This window comes from Dioscorea cayenensis, unplaced genomic scaffold (assembly GCF_009730915.1).
Source record: "Dioscorea cayenensis subsp. rotundata cultivar TDr96_F1 unplaced genomic scaffold, TDr96_F1_v2_PseudoChromosome.rev07_lg8_w22 25.fasta BLBR01001767.1, whole genome shotgun sequence".
NCBI classification, from domain to species: Eukaryota; Viridiplantae; Streptophyta; class Magnoliopsida; order Dioscoreales; family Dioscoreaceae; genus Dioscorea; species Dioscorea cayenensis.
The window spans coordinates 10,980-26,624 of NW_024088158.1; the positions used below are offsets into that span (position 1 = coordinate 10,980).

A 15,645-nucleotide genomic window follows, 5' to 3' on the forward strand; every position below is an offset into this window, starting at 1 on the left:
GGGAGAACTGAGTGACATGGAATGCCTCCACTTGGAAGATTCAGTAGAAGGGACACGGTCGTGTCTTAACCGTGTAATGATGTGACACGAGCTTATCAGGAGCACCCAGCGCGTGTCGCCTATTCTTCAATAAAATTGCCTTTGGCCTGGGTTTTTTAGTAGCATGGACACGATCGTGTCCTAACCGTGACAATCTTGGAAGCACCCTTTCAAATAAATTTCTTCCTTGATCAAAACTAGGTTGAGATATTCTAGGGCCATAACACAAGCGTGTCCAGGCCGTGTCCAGCTTAAGTACCTGACCTTTATTTTGAATATTTTCTCGTTTTCTTCCCGATTGCACTCGAAATTACATCGAACCCCCTATTCTTGCATATATAACAAATATACCCATAATAGCACTGCTCATGCATAAAAGTAAACTTGAAAACAAGAAAAATTATATCATTATCACAAGGTCATTCATAAGGGCAGACACATGCCCCTTTATCCTCTCGGTATGAGCTTTGAACGGAGACACACCCCTGTGTGAAAATTCCACATGGCTATGTGTCTTCTCTGGATGACTTAGAAAAAGTTTATAAACTGCAGAAAATATCTACAAGTTTATATGCATCAGAGCCTACCTATACTATACAAAATTGACCACAACATAATGAAAAACAAGCCCAAACGACCACGAAACTTCGCCAATCATAATTCAGCAAACAAAAATATCAACAATCCACAAAGAAACATAGAAATTGCATGTAAGTATCAAGACACCAACACTCAAGCACTTATTCATGCAAAAATTAAACTAAAGCCTAGAAAAAATAGTAAAGTCTTGGGTTGACTCCCTAGAAGAGCTTGTTTAATGTCACTTAGCTTGACGTACCTAGCCTTACCACACCAAGGCTCATAGATGAAGGTTTACCCCTTACCCATGACTTGAAAGCATGATGAACATAGTTTTTTGAAGGTAAAGAGAGAGTTATCAAGTTTGTTACCACATAAGGGTTCATCACCCTTACTCTATTCTTCCACATCCCCACTAACCTTGGGGCATTTTTTCTGATGTCTCCTTGCACGCTTCATCTTCAGGAGCATCTTCTTCTTGATCCCCGGGGTAGGTTGTACCTTGTCCTCTAGACCAAGCATTAAGATTTCTTCATTCGCCACTTCTTGGTCAAGCACCCTTTCATATTAGTCCGGATTCATCATTTCCTACACATATTCATCTATTAGTTCATCAGTCATGTTAAGAAAGTAAAGAGTATCATCAAAGACTAGAGAATGTCTCATGGCTTCGGCGAGGCGGTATGTAAGCTTGTCATCCCCAATTCATAAAGTCAACTCTCTACCATCCATGTCGATAACAGCCTTGGAAGTGCACAAGAAGGGCCTCCCAAATATTAGCAGGACATTGACATCCTCATCAATATTCAACACTACAAAGTGCACAAGAAATATGTACTTGTCAACCTTCATAAGCACTTCTTCGATGATGCCCCTTGGATGTCTAACCGTTTGGTCTGCCAATTGTAATGTCATCCGAGTGGGCCTAGGCTCTCCCAAACCTAACTTTTGGAAGAATGTATAAGGCATGACATTGATGTTAGCCCCTGAATCCGCCAATGCTTTCTCTTTCACCTAAATTACCAATGTTACACGGAATGATGAAGCTTTTGGAGTCCTTCTTCGTGTTCAGCATATTCTTTTATAACACCGCTGAACATGGAGCATCTAGAATCATAGATCCACTCTCCTTCAACTTCCTCTTGTTGGTTAAGAGGTCCTTGAGAAACTTTGCATTGTGAGGCATTTTAGACAATGCCTCCACAAATCGGATATTGATGTGCAACTGCTTGAATAGACCCAAGAACTTCTTAGATTGCTCATCATTTTGGTTGTTATTCAATCTTGAAAGATAAGGAATTGTTGGGTTGTAAAGTGGGGGTGACACCTCCTTCCCTATGTTGGTTCTTTCCTCAACCTCCAAGATCTCGGCTGCTTTAACATTGGTCTTCTACAATAGAAGCCTACCCTCAACCTCATGACCCCTTCTCAAAGTGATCGCATCTGTCTATCGATTAGTTTCGTTACTGCAAGCTCCTGAGTCTCCCGACTTGATTCTCTAAATTCTGAAATAACGTGGTGTGGTTGTGAAGTGTAGCTTCAACCGATTGAAATCTTGTATCCGATGATTAAATGAACTTGGTTAAAGCCTTCTTTAGATTGGTCATCCGGTTTTCCAACCCTGAAACTGGGTTCTCCATATTTGGACTTGTTGTTGTTGTTGGAAACTTGGTAGTGCCATTGTCTTCTGTTGCCCTTGATTATTCCATGAAAGATTCGGATGGCTCCTCCAACCCGAATTGTAGGTGTTGCTATATGGATTGCCTTGGTTTCTGATTGCATTACCCATAAAATCCACTTGTTCTACCGAGGATGTAAACCAATAGAAATCTGGCAACCAGATGGAGCATGTCCTTCCCCACATCCTACGTAACTAGTCATGACCGCCATTTTATTAGAAGTTAGAGTGTATAACTTCTTGCTCAATGACTCCACTTGGGCTGCCAATGAAGTAACTACGTCAATCTCATAAAGTTTGGCTACTTTATTTCTTTCTCTTGTGTTCCACTGATAACTATTCATAGCCATTTCTTCAATGAGAAGCTGGGCTTCTTCCGAGGTCTTGTTTCCTAAGGTACCTTTTGCTGCAGCATCAAGTAACTGTCTTGTCCTCAAATTCATCCCATTATAGAAAGTTTGAATGATCATCCGCTCAGGGAACCCATGTTGAGGACATTTCCATAGGAGCTCCTTGAACCTATCCAGTGTCTCAAATATAGACTCCAATTTTGTTTGCACAAAAGAGGATATTTCATTCCTAAGCTTCGCAGATTTTTCGAGAGGGAAATATCAGGTAAGAAAAGCTTCTACCATCTCCTCCCATGTAGTGATCGATGCTTTAGGTAATGAATGCATCAATTGCTTTTCTCTCCCTTTCAAGGAAAATGGGACGGCCCTCAACTTGATAGCTTCATCCGTAATACCAATGAACTTTAGCATATCACACACTTCGAAGAAGTTATCTATGTGATTGTTTGGATACTCATCATCCAACCCATTAAACTGTTCCGACTACTGTAACATTTTGATGAATGCTGGCTTGAACTCAAAATCCTAAGCTGAATCGGTGGGCGCACAATGCAAGATTGTGTGCCAAGAACTACGAGTCTAGCATAATCTGAGAGTGTCCTCTGCTGCTCATTCTACTCTGCATATTATCTGACCCTTCACCTTCTATCTCAACTTGGTTAGACTGTTCTTGTATAGGTCCTTTTCTCCTTCTATGAATTCTTCGTTCAATGTCTGAGTTTCCTTCAACCAATGTCGATGTGTTTCCTCGGGTCATAACCTGGAGCTACAACCAAAGAAAGAAAAACAAATCAGAACGATGGGAGAATAATAAGATATGAAATAGAACGAGTGATGAATAGCTAAAATAGCAAAGTGGAAAGTGTTTCTAAAACGCCTATTCCCAGGCAACGACGCAAAAAACATGACAACGCACTTTTGCGTGTGTACCGCAAGTGCACGGGTTTGTCAAAGCAATAATACTCCGGTGAGTGGGTAGTCGAATCCACAAGGAATAGCGATTAGAAACACAAAGATTGCTATTTAACTAGGACGAGGATGAATTAGTAGTGATGTGAACAAGACTTAATAAAAATAGAAATAATAAAAGAAGAAGGATGCACAAATAAAAGATAGAAGAGGCAATTGACGATAAATAGGGCACCCGGACATTGCTCACCGTAGGACTATTGTTTCAAGTGCAAGACTAATCATTATGCTTCCTAACTAATGTATAATGAGCCATGGAGATCCTTAAACACACGATCCCAAAACTTAAGGTCAATCGTAACTAACCCTACACTATGCCCGTTGGAGAAATCTCTCAGTCTTGTTACCTCACACTGTGTTAGGTTGCTTTTAGGCTCTAGGAATTCAAGTGATAAAAATCTATTCCCTAAAATAGATCTAACCCTTTTGATCCAAAAGCGAAAGACCCCTATTCACAATTAAGCCCCTGGATACTAAGGATTTCATCAATGCTTCACTCTGTCGCATGTGCAACTAAGCCCCAGCGGAGTTCGTCTCTTAGCACTACACTTTATTGTGACTACAAAGAACTCTTAGAATGTGGAGGTAGGATAAATCACACTGGAGGGGAAAGGGGACGCACTGTAACCTCACAACTGACCCTCTTGACCCTCTCCAAACTAGCATTGTCTGACTCTCATGGTGTGTCACTCATTCACAAGGATTACCAACATGGATTCTCAACTCTAGTGTCACTCTAAAGTAAAAACAACTCAACAAGCATTCAAGATTGGAAAACATCAAATTAAAGAAAGTATAATAAAAGGTCAAAGAAACAACATTATCCTAGGGTTTACAAGTCCAAGTACACACTATGGGTTTACCTTTGCATGGAGTAAAATACAATCAACAATGAAATGAAAAGTATAAATTTGTAATAGATGAAAAAACACCCTTGGTGTTCATATCGATGGTCTTGTGGAGTGGCCGCGTTTTCTCCGAAGGTTCCCTCATCATGCCAAGGGCACACTTCGCCGGATCGGTATCTACAAAAGCTCCCCCAATAACTAGTTTTTGTAGGAAACGAGATGTCAAAGGCCGCAAACCCCTTGAAATACCTAGCCAAAGCCTCTCCGAACTCTAGCATTGGGCGCCTCAAAAGGTGGAGAAAAGATAGGCCAAAAGATGGAAAGAAAGATTCTTAAATCGGGCTGAAATCGCGACTTAAATAGGGGTGAAATGGGGCATCCTCACGGGCATGTGGAATTTCCACATGCCCGTGTGAATATGTAGAAATTTGTTTTTTTCAAAGGGCTTGTAGAACAATAACTACTATAGTTCTTTGCTGCGGTACCTCTCCGCAAGATTCCACCAAAAATACTCCCGAATTCACACTTTTCATCGAGGCAACATAAACGGCACACGCCTCATGTCAGATCACGTTGTATCTTCAAATAAAAGCACATTTGACAACAATCTTGCTAGGTTTGTACAAGTCAGAACATATGAGTGTGACAGCCTTTGTGCCCCTCCAATTTTCATATTTCCTTGAACATAACGGAGGTTGGTACACACTCACATGTCTTTGAGCATAACTTGTATCTTCACGTTTTTTCTCTCCAAGATTTCATCAACCAAGTGCACTCGCAATCTACTTGGGCTTCTTTCTTCTATAATTCTCTCCACAACCCTACATGCACAAAAGAACACAAATACACATGTATTAGTTAGCGATAAAATCTGAGAAAAGTAATACTCATCATAAGAAAAGAATACTTTGTATTACTAATACACAAGCACATATCACTAATCCTAATGTTCTTTTTGTTAGAATGGCTACTGTTTTTTAATCAAAATCCTAATCTTATGTTTATTTTTTCGAATATCTACTAATTTTGAATTAAAAATAATCCTATGTTTTCATTTCTAAATGTCTCATATTTGTCAATCAAAACAATAATCCTATGTTTTCTTTTAGAATGGCTACTATTATTTAATCAAACTCTAATCCTATATTTTGTTATTATAATGTTTCCTATGTTTTGTTCAAAACCCAAATCTTATGTTTTATTTTGGTAATGTCTTCTATTTTTGAATCAAAACCCGAATCCTATTTTTTACTTTGGTAATATCTCCTATTTTTCAATCAAAACACCATATCTATGATTTCTTTTAAGAATGTCACCTATTTTTAATCAAAACCATAATCAAATATTTTCTTTTGGGAATGTCTGCTATTTTTGAATCAAAACCGTAATCCTATGTTTTCTTTTGGAAATGTCCGCTATTCTTTTGTTTTGAATGAAAAACCTAATCCTATGTTTTCTTATAGTACTATCAACTATTTTTTCAAGACTTAATCCTATAGTTTTCTAGCTTTCAAAATATCTTCTATTTTTCAATCAAAACTTAAACCTATGTTTCCTTTTCGGAATGCCTACTATATTTGAATCAAAACCCTAATCCTATGTTTTCATTTTGGAATGTTACTTATTTTTCAAACAAACCTCAAATCCTATGTTTTCTTTTCTTAATGGCTCCTATTTAGTAGTATTAAACCCCCTAATCATTTCTCTTTTTCTTATTGTAATGTCTCTAATTTTTTAATCAAAAACCCTAATCCTATATTTTCTTTTCATAATGCATACTATATTTGAATAAAAAATTACTATATTTGAATAAAAATGTACCTATTTTTTGGTTTTGGTTAAAAACCAAAAAATAGTGTACTTTCCAAAACAAAATATAGGATTAGGGTTTTCATTCTAATATAAGAATGGCTCCTATTAGGATTAGGGTTCTGATTAAAAAATAGTAGAAAATCATAAAAGAAAAATAACATTATCGGAGTAAATATGAGACATTACTAAGACAACTGATTATTTTCGGAATGAAAAATACGAGAGTTTACAATAAGATAACATAGGTGATGGTTTCAATTCAAACTGATAAATAGGAGACATTCGGAAAAGAAAACATAGGAGACATTTCATATAATAATTAGGGTTTTTGGTTAATATGAAACATTTTCGAAAAGAAAACATCAGATTAGGTTTTTGATTAAAAATTAGCTGAGACTACAAAAACAAAATATAAGATTTGGCAAAACAAAAGATAGGATTTACGCTTGTACTAAAAATGAGACATTCTAAAAACAATACAAAGATTAGGTTTTTTATTCAAAAATAGTAGGGTTTTGATTAGGGTTATCATTTGGAAATGTCCTAGGAATGCATGCTATTATTGAATCAAAACCCTAATCCTTTTTTTATTTTGGAAATGTCTGCTATTTTTGAATCAAAATTATAATCGTATGTCTTTTTCTCAGAATGTCTCATATTTTTCAATCAAAATCATAATCATATGTTGTCTTGTGGAATGTCTCCATCTTTTAATCAAAACCGGAATCCTATGCTTTCTTTTTCTTAATGTCTCTTGTTTATCAGTATTGAATCAAACACACATCTTTTCTTAATGTCTCTTGTTAATTAGTTTTGAATCGAAACACTAACCTATGTTTTTTTAAAATATCTACTATTTTCAATTAAAACCCTAACCTATGTTTTATTTTGGCGATGTCTACTATATTTCAATGAAAACCACAATTTTATGTTTTATTTTGTATATGTTATTGAAAATATTAGATATTATGAAAGGTTTCAAAATGCTCCGACATGTGCTATGCGAAGTGAATGTGAAGCGCTTATTCCTTAGTGTCGAGTATTACTTTTTCAGTCTTTTACACCAATATGTGTGTTTTTATGTTACTTTAGCAGTAGGGTTGTGAGGCCAAGTATGAAGGAAAAAGCCAATGTAGATTACAATGCATAGATTTTGAGAAAATCTTGCTAAGGTTCAAACGCTGAAGACATAGGTCAATTTGAGATGTTAGAGTGTGTGCCAAATCCTCGTATTCGAGTTGGTCACATCCATTTTAGGACAAAGGCACTCACACTCGAGAATTCTCGACTTATCATAGAACAAGAGTTTTCACCAACATGCCTAATATTGAAGAAGCAAGTGACCCACGACGTGAACGTGTTCCCTGCTTTGTATTTGCTCCGGCGAAAGTATGATCGGAAGTCATTCATGCCGGATTCTAGAAAGGGTAGCAATCGTAGCAACACGGTAGAAAATATTGTAGTAGTATCATCACAACCGCCGAGAAAATACAGTGAGTTCAGAGGATCCACATGGGCGCAGGGAAATTATCCACACCGCAGGAATTCCCCACGCGCGCGGGATAGCATACATTTGGGCCGTGAGCCTTCGACTTCTATTTAAATGTAATCGAATTTTATTTTAGTATTCTTTTTCTCCATATTTTCCCCCAACTTGAGAGAGGCTTCTGACTAGGGTTTAGAGGGGCATTGGCCAAGGTTTTGAGAGTTCTATGGCTCCAACATCGCCATTCCTTAGGAAGAAGGTCTAAGTGAGCTCACGAGGCTTATCCTATACCCCACTAGGGAATCCTGGATCTGTCTAGTAGAGGACTTTCCGCCAAGACCATCAACACGACTCATCGAGGGCTACTATGGATTCATTGCTTTTACATATCTCATTTTTGATTGTACTTAGCTCCATGGAGCGCTAAACCCCTAGTGGGTACTTTGCATTAGGAACCCCTAGGATAGGTCATTTTCTTCAATCTCTTTATTATACGTCAAATAAATTGATGTTTATCGAAGTTCCAACCTGAATGATTGATTGATGAACATTCTCCTAGAGTGACACCAGGGCTGAGAGTTCTTGTTGGTAACCCGCAGGAGGAGTGACACACCACCAGCGCTAGACAAAAGCTAGGCTGGAGAGGGCTGAGAGGGTGAGCTCGAGAGGACAGGTGAGCTTTCTTTGACACGATAGATCTCACCGCTCAGCCGAAGTTCTTTTGCGGTCAAGTAATAGAGTAAAATGATCTATGGATGAACTTCCGCCGATAGTTGCCGCTGCAATGGAGTGAAGCGCTGAGGCGATCTTAGTATCTAGGGGCCTCAATCTGTGTGTTAGGGACCTTCCACCGACCAAAGGGTTAGGCCTATAATTAGAAGAGATTTATCACTTGGAATCCCCTAGAGCTCATCGCAACTCCATGAAAGTGCGAGGTGTTGAGATTGTTCGATTTCTCCTCCGGACATGTATAGAGTTAGGCACAGTTCACCCTAGATTTGGACTATGTAATTAAGGATTTCTCACGACCACCATTGCATTGATTAGAAGCACAGTAGAGCTCTCGTGCACCCCGAATAACAATTATCATAGGAGGAGCATTATCCGGCACTCGCATCTTTGATCGATCAAGCCTTTATCCCTTCTTCATACTTTTGCTTTCTTACTTTGTTGCTTTTTATTGTTGAGAGAATTGAATCATTGTCACACCCATTATCACTGATCTTTCAAGCACAGCTAAGAATTCGACCATTAGCATTTTTATTCCCTACTCCCTCGCGGATTCGAGCATCCGCCACCCCGGAGCTGGTTACTTCTACAAACCCGCACTTCATGGATATAGTGCCTACGGACCTGCGTCGGCATATATATAAAAAGAGAAATTTAGAGGCAAAAGAAATCATCGTTAATCTAATCCTTCTACTCAAGACGAAATCCTATGTTTTCTTTCGAACGTCGATTTTGAACCAAAACCGTAATCCTATAAAACCCTAATCTTATGTTTTCTTTTGGTACTGTCTCCTATTTTTAATCAAAACACCAATTTTATGTTTCCTTCATAATGTCTTATATATAATCAAAACTTTATCCTAGTGTTTCTCTTTACTTTGGGAATGTTTGTTATTTTTGAACCAAACTCCACATTCGCATGTCGAAATTTCCTCGCTATATTTTGAATCAAAACAAGTAATCCCATGCTGAAATGCCTACTATATTTCGAATCAAAAACACTCAATCCTATGCTTCCTCTTTGAAATATCTCCGCTATTTTGCAAACAAAACCAAATAACATCTCTTTTTCTTAATGTCTCCCTTTTATTGCTCTGAATCGAAAACCCCAATCCCATGTTTCTCTGCTTTTGAATCCTACTATATTTGAATAAAAATACTATATTTAAATAGAAACAAATGACACCTATATCGGGTTTCCTGATTAAAATATATAGTTGACATTTATAAATCTAGATAGGATTAAAGTTTTGATTCAAAAAGTAATTTGACAATCCTAAAAGAGAAACATGTAACATTACTAATAAATAGGGAGACATTAAGAAAACATTTACTATTTCACAAATGAAAAGCCAGGGAAACATTATCTATAAGAATACGGAGTGTTAAGGTTTTGATTTCAAAATCGAGGGAAACAGGAGATATTCAAAAGATAGGAGTGGCAAAAAGAAACGACGAGGATTAGGGGTCATTGAAAAGAAATGCCGACGCCAGTATAGACATCGAGCATGTTTTGATTTAGAATTAGGCATAGATTCCAAAAACAAAAGAGTAGGATTATGCTTTTGATTCATGATATATTCCAAAAGGAAAACAAATGATTAGGGTTTTGATTAAAAATTAGTCTAGTTTTGATCATTGTTTGATGAAGAAATTTTCTAATCCTACGTTTTATTTTTAGAATGTCTGCTATTTTTTAATCAAACACCTAATCCTATGTTTTATTTTCAAAATGTCTCGCTTTTAATAAAAATAATCATATGTTTTCTTTCACAAACGTTTTCAAAATTTTCTCATCAAAAGATTACTAATATGTGCAATGCTCCTTTATCCTTCAATCGAAATCAATCCTATGTTTTCTTATTTTAATGATTGCATTATTTATCAATTCATCAAAACCCCACCTTATGTTTTCTTTGATTGTCCACTATTTTTCAATCAACAACTTAATCCTCTTTTTCTATATGCAGGTGTGCCATTTTGAACTGAACCATAATCCCATGTGTGTGGAATGTGTCCCATGAAACCAAAACCCCAGGCAATAAGGTTTGATTGGCAATATGGAAAACCCGGTAGGAGAAAATTTTCTCGATGGAATATTTTTCCATGGACAAATTTACATGGAAAATACATAGTCGCTTGATCGAATTATTTTCTCGTGCTAAAAATACAATTCTACAGAAAAATTCAGATTTTGTTGTTTGATTGATCTTATTTTTCACGCGAAAACGAAAACATTTTTCGCTGGAAAAACTCTCATTTGTTGCTTTGATTGCATCACCTTTCCTTGGAAAGTCACATTTCTCCATGGGAAATATATATTAAAATTATAACATGTACCATGCGGAATTGGAACTCCTACCATCAAAAATGCCGCTGTAACTGCTTCACTCGATCTAGATAAATTTATTTAAAATATTATCAAGTTATATAATTCTATCTATATTTAAAAAGAAAAGAAAAACTAAAATTTCTTAAAAGAAAAGCTTATTTCCAAATATTTCCTTGTAAATGCACGCTATCTCACATAGTCCCTTTACACTTTCGTAAAAGCTCTCTCCTGTGGTAGGATGCAGAAAAATCTTTCTACCCGATTTGAGTGGAAAATAGTCACGTGGATGTAGAAGTTTGTGGAAAAATTTTCCACGTATTTAGGCAAACAAAACAGCCTATTTAGCTTGAAAAATGACTGGTAGTAAAATCCAGGAGCGGCAATCAAACACACACTCTCAATCTCCTCCCTCGAATGCCTCCTATATGTAGACATAACCCTAATATTATGTTTTCTTTGGAAATATCTCGCTTATTGTTTACGTGTTTTTGGAATGCTACTATTTTTGGTTTTTAAAAACCTAATCTCTATGTTTCTTTCTTATAGCAACAAGTCTTGCATGAATCAAAACCCAAATCCTATAATTTATTTTGAAATAACCTCATATATATTTCACTCAAAACAGATAATCCCCATGTTTTCTTCTAAATGTCTAATACTACAAGTCTAAGGCCTCTTATTTTTGAACAAATATTCTATCCTTTTGTTGAATTCCTAATATTTTGAATCGAAACCTTAATTTTATGTTTTCTTTTCATAGTGTCCTCATGCTAGAATCAAAAACCCCGATCCTAATTTCTGGAAATATAGATTCTTGTAAGTTTTTGAAAGAAAGTATTTGGACTCGATTTGAAAGATAGAGACTCTTTGGAAAAGAGAAAAACATCTGGATTAGCTTTGACTCAAATTATAAAACAGGAGTGTTATTTCCCTTAAGAAAAACTACATGATTAGATTGATTGAAAAATATGAGATGCTCTGAAAAAGAAAAACTATAGGAATACAATTAGTTTTGACTGGAAATCTCTCCCATTTTTGGATTTTTAATCAAAGCTCTCTAATCCTATGTTTTCTTTATAAGCATCGCTTCTCCTCATTTTTCATGGGAATCAAAACCCCAATCCTTTGTTTCTTTCAAATCGTTCTATATATAAACAAACCACATTATTACGCTTTATAGTATTACTGTCTCCTATTTTCTCGTGTGGGTCGATAATCCTATGTTTTCATTTTTGATTGTTACTCTAGTAATCAAAACCGCGAATTGTATGCTTTTCTCTTTGGATTAGTATTTTGGATTCAAAAATAGGAGAAATTAATAAAAAGAAAAACATAGGATTAAGTTTTGATTAAAAAGATAGAGACATTACTAAAAGAAAAACATAGGGATTAGGGTTTTCGATTGAAAAATATGCATGATACAGAAAAGTTATTAAGAAAACAAAGGATCAAAAGTTTTGATTACTAAGAAATAATGCACATTTCCAATCAAAACCCTCATTTTAATCCTATATTTTATTTTCGGAATGTCTCCTGTTTGGATTGAAAAATAGGAGAAATTACTCTCACTGATATAGGATTATGGTTTTGATTACCCGAGAAATACGTGGACATGTCCAAATCAAAAACCCTTTCATCCTAATCCCATAATTTGCTAATATCTCTTATGGAATAGGAGGCATTCAAATGGAAGACATAGGATTATGGGTTTCGACTGAAAAGAAATAAATAGGAGATATCGCAAAAAGAAACGCAAAATTAGGTTTTGAAATGAAAACTCTACAGTTTTAGTTTCCTAAAACATAGGATACAAGGTGCATTGGAAAATAGGCTCGTGTGGTATTCTCTCGTCTGCTTTTCCCTTTGCTTTCACTTGTTATCTAGTCAGCTTTTAGTTGTTTCCTCATTTTCTTTGGTTTAAAGGCATCCTGCTGAGTAAGGTTTGGCGTGTATACTTTAAGATTATAAGGTGAAGTTTTACGTGGCAAGCAAAGATGCGTCATGTTCAACACGTCGTAGGTCTCGATTTTCCTGCGAGTAATTCCGAGCATTGAAATTTTGAATTTAGCCTTATACAACTGCGTGTTAGGAGCACTCAGATCGCGTCAAGTGCCAGGTAGTACTTTGGCGTGCGCAGTCAGCGCCAGCCGCTAATACGATCAAATGATCCATACCATGTCCCAATCGGAGTAGTCAGTGTATGCCTTTCTTTTAAAGCTTTCTTTGAGCTTCATTTCCTTCACCCATCTTTTCTCAAAACTTTCCCCTTCACTCTTCCTCTCTTCCTTCGCCATTCTTAGGGTTTATGTGCTGATTTTGGAGGTATTCTTTGCCTTGTTCTTGGACCAAAGAGTTTGATTATCTCTTGAGTCAAGGTAAGCTTCCATCATTTCTGTTTCTTCTTTGTTCCTGAATGAGTGATAACTAGGGTTTGCTAGGAACCAAAGGGAAAGCTTGATTCTTGTTTCTTTTCTTCTTGTTTGATGCTATAGCTTGAGAGGAGTATTTGTGTTGATTTGTTTGACTTGATATAGAGAAACCTTTTGAACCATCTTCTCCCTTAATTTTTAGATCTGATCGTAGCACCAAAACCAAAAGTTTGTTTTCTTGCTTTCCTTGTTGGTTTGATGGTTGTGAGAGATCTATTGTTGGTAGATCTTCTAGTTAGAGAGTTTACAAAACCCTAGATACTATCATTTTCCATTTTGAGCATTTCCTTTATTTCAATAGATCAAGTTGTTGATGATGTTTTGTCATTTGTTTGGTTTGTTTAATTTTTTCTAGGAGGTGAGACTTCAAGTGAAGGGAAAGAGCCAGTGGAGAAGTAACACCCGAGGTTTTCTAGCTCGGCCAAGTTTGTCGATGTACCTATTAAATCGTGGACTATAAATCATGCATGTTTTTCTAATGTTTGTTAAGCTTGCCTTTGAGTGATAAACTCCTTATTGCTAAACCTCCTTAAAAGTTTTATATGGAGTTTAGAAATCATGGTGATTTGTGATGGCTTATTGCATGGATATTTGCAAAGTATATATATTCTCGTGGTTTTGAAAACCTCATGTTTTGAAATATATATTTTCAAATTATGCATTTTTAAGAGATTTGACGTTTTGTTACGAGGAAGAAAAAGGTCATACCGGAATTAAAGTGATGATGTTGTGATGATGAAACCTTGAAGTATATTTTCACAAAGATATTTTTGTATGATGTTCTTTGATGTGGGTTTTAGGGCAAAATCGCTATAATCCAAGCTATTCACCTTGTATTGAGATTTGAAATCTGTGAACACTTGAGATCCTTAAATGGAATAATGTTATCATGTTGATGTACATATGGAGCCTACGGGGTGGATTGTTATTCAAGTGTTTTTGATGCGTGACATGGGAGCTCGAGTTTCCAGACTTATTACATGAGAAGAAGTGATGGTTTTCACGGACTTAATTCGTTTAGTGGTTGCGGGAAAAACTCGAGGCCATAGTTAGCTTTTATGAAGGTTTTAGTAGGCCAATTTGAGACCACTCGATAATTGTAATTTGTTGATTTATTTATTTCTAAGCCTTATGACATTTGAAGCTATCAAAAAGAATGTGTGAAATTTGATTCCATAATTGTATGGATTTCTCGTTAATTTCCAATGGATTTCATTTTGCATTTGATTAAGAAAGACTATAATCTTATGTTATATTTGTTCTTTCGATTATTTTTGTTCTTATCAAGAATCGTAACATGTTTAAAGCATTTTACTTTCAATTGATCATGCATGAGCTGTAGTCCCATGTTTAACCCCTCACTGAGTAACCTAGTAACTCACACCCTTTTTCTTCCTCCTATGTGATAGTACAACATAAGGGTGGAGGCGAGAATTGCTTGGCAAGAGTTGTGTCCGTCTTAACATTTTGAGTTGTGTATGTTGCTTATTCCTTGCCATGTATTATCAGGGATCCACTATGTGTTGTTGAACCCTATTGCATATTTCTTTAATTGAGATACAGTGTGCATGATAGTCGATCATATTGCACGCAGAAGTATACCTTCTTACCGAGTTGTTGTTATTATTATCATTATAAACTCCCAATCATGATTATCTATGAGTCATATCTTGTATTAAATGGATGAGAATGTGTAGGAATAATTGTGTATGGTATACTATTAAACCTATTTTTGTTGTTATAAAGGTTTTATACATGGAATGTGTTTGATACGGGCGATCTAAGGTCGAGGTAGGTGTTAGACTTCCCTGAGTTGTCATGGTGGTATGTCACATGGGCGCGAGATGGGGCATGACATACTCATCGTATCGAGTTAGGCAGAGTAACTGTTCTAGCCGCCTTGATTTGGCCAGGTTGAATTCTTTATCCCATACCCAGTGGATCCCAGTCTGAGCTTTTGTATATAGAAATGTTACATGTAGGACTTGTTTCTAAAAGTTGTCTCTATACTTTCCCCTTTTCGCAAGAAAATTTCATGCACAATGTTCACGCACTTCTGTCGTGGGAGAGCCACATCCCCTGGGTTGCTGCTACACCAAGGGTCTCGTAGAGAGGTGGAAGGCAAGGAGATCCATCCCCGTCCTCATCTCCATCACCACATAGGCACGAGGCTAGTTTAGGGCATGATCCCGCGCTCGGTTGTCGCTTAGTGCATGCCCCCAAGGTTTAGGGAGCTACTCAAGTACTTGGCTTTGTTCCAAAGTACTAACTGATCTCGAACCATAGGGACTAGACACAAAGTACTAACTAATCTTATAATCTCTAACCGGTAAATAATGGTTGGTAACTAGAACTTAAAGGAGGGAATGATGACATATAAAGGCTAAAACTAGA

At 36.5% G+C, this 15,645-nt stretch overlaps 1 non-coding gene across 1 annotated transcript; it reads left to right on the forward strand.

Moving 5' to 3' along the window:
- Positions 1 to 2,776: 2,776 nt before the first annotated feature.
- On the forward strand, positions 2,777 to 2,883 carry LOC120256969. The gene has a single exon (XR_005535472.1). It is a non-coding gene; the product is annotated as a small nucleolar RNA R71 (small nucleolar RNA).
- Positions 2,884 to 15,645: the final 12,762 nt, after the last annotated feature.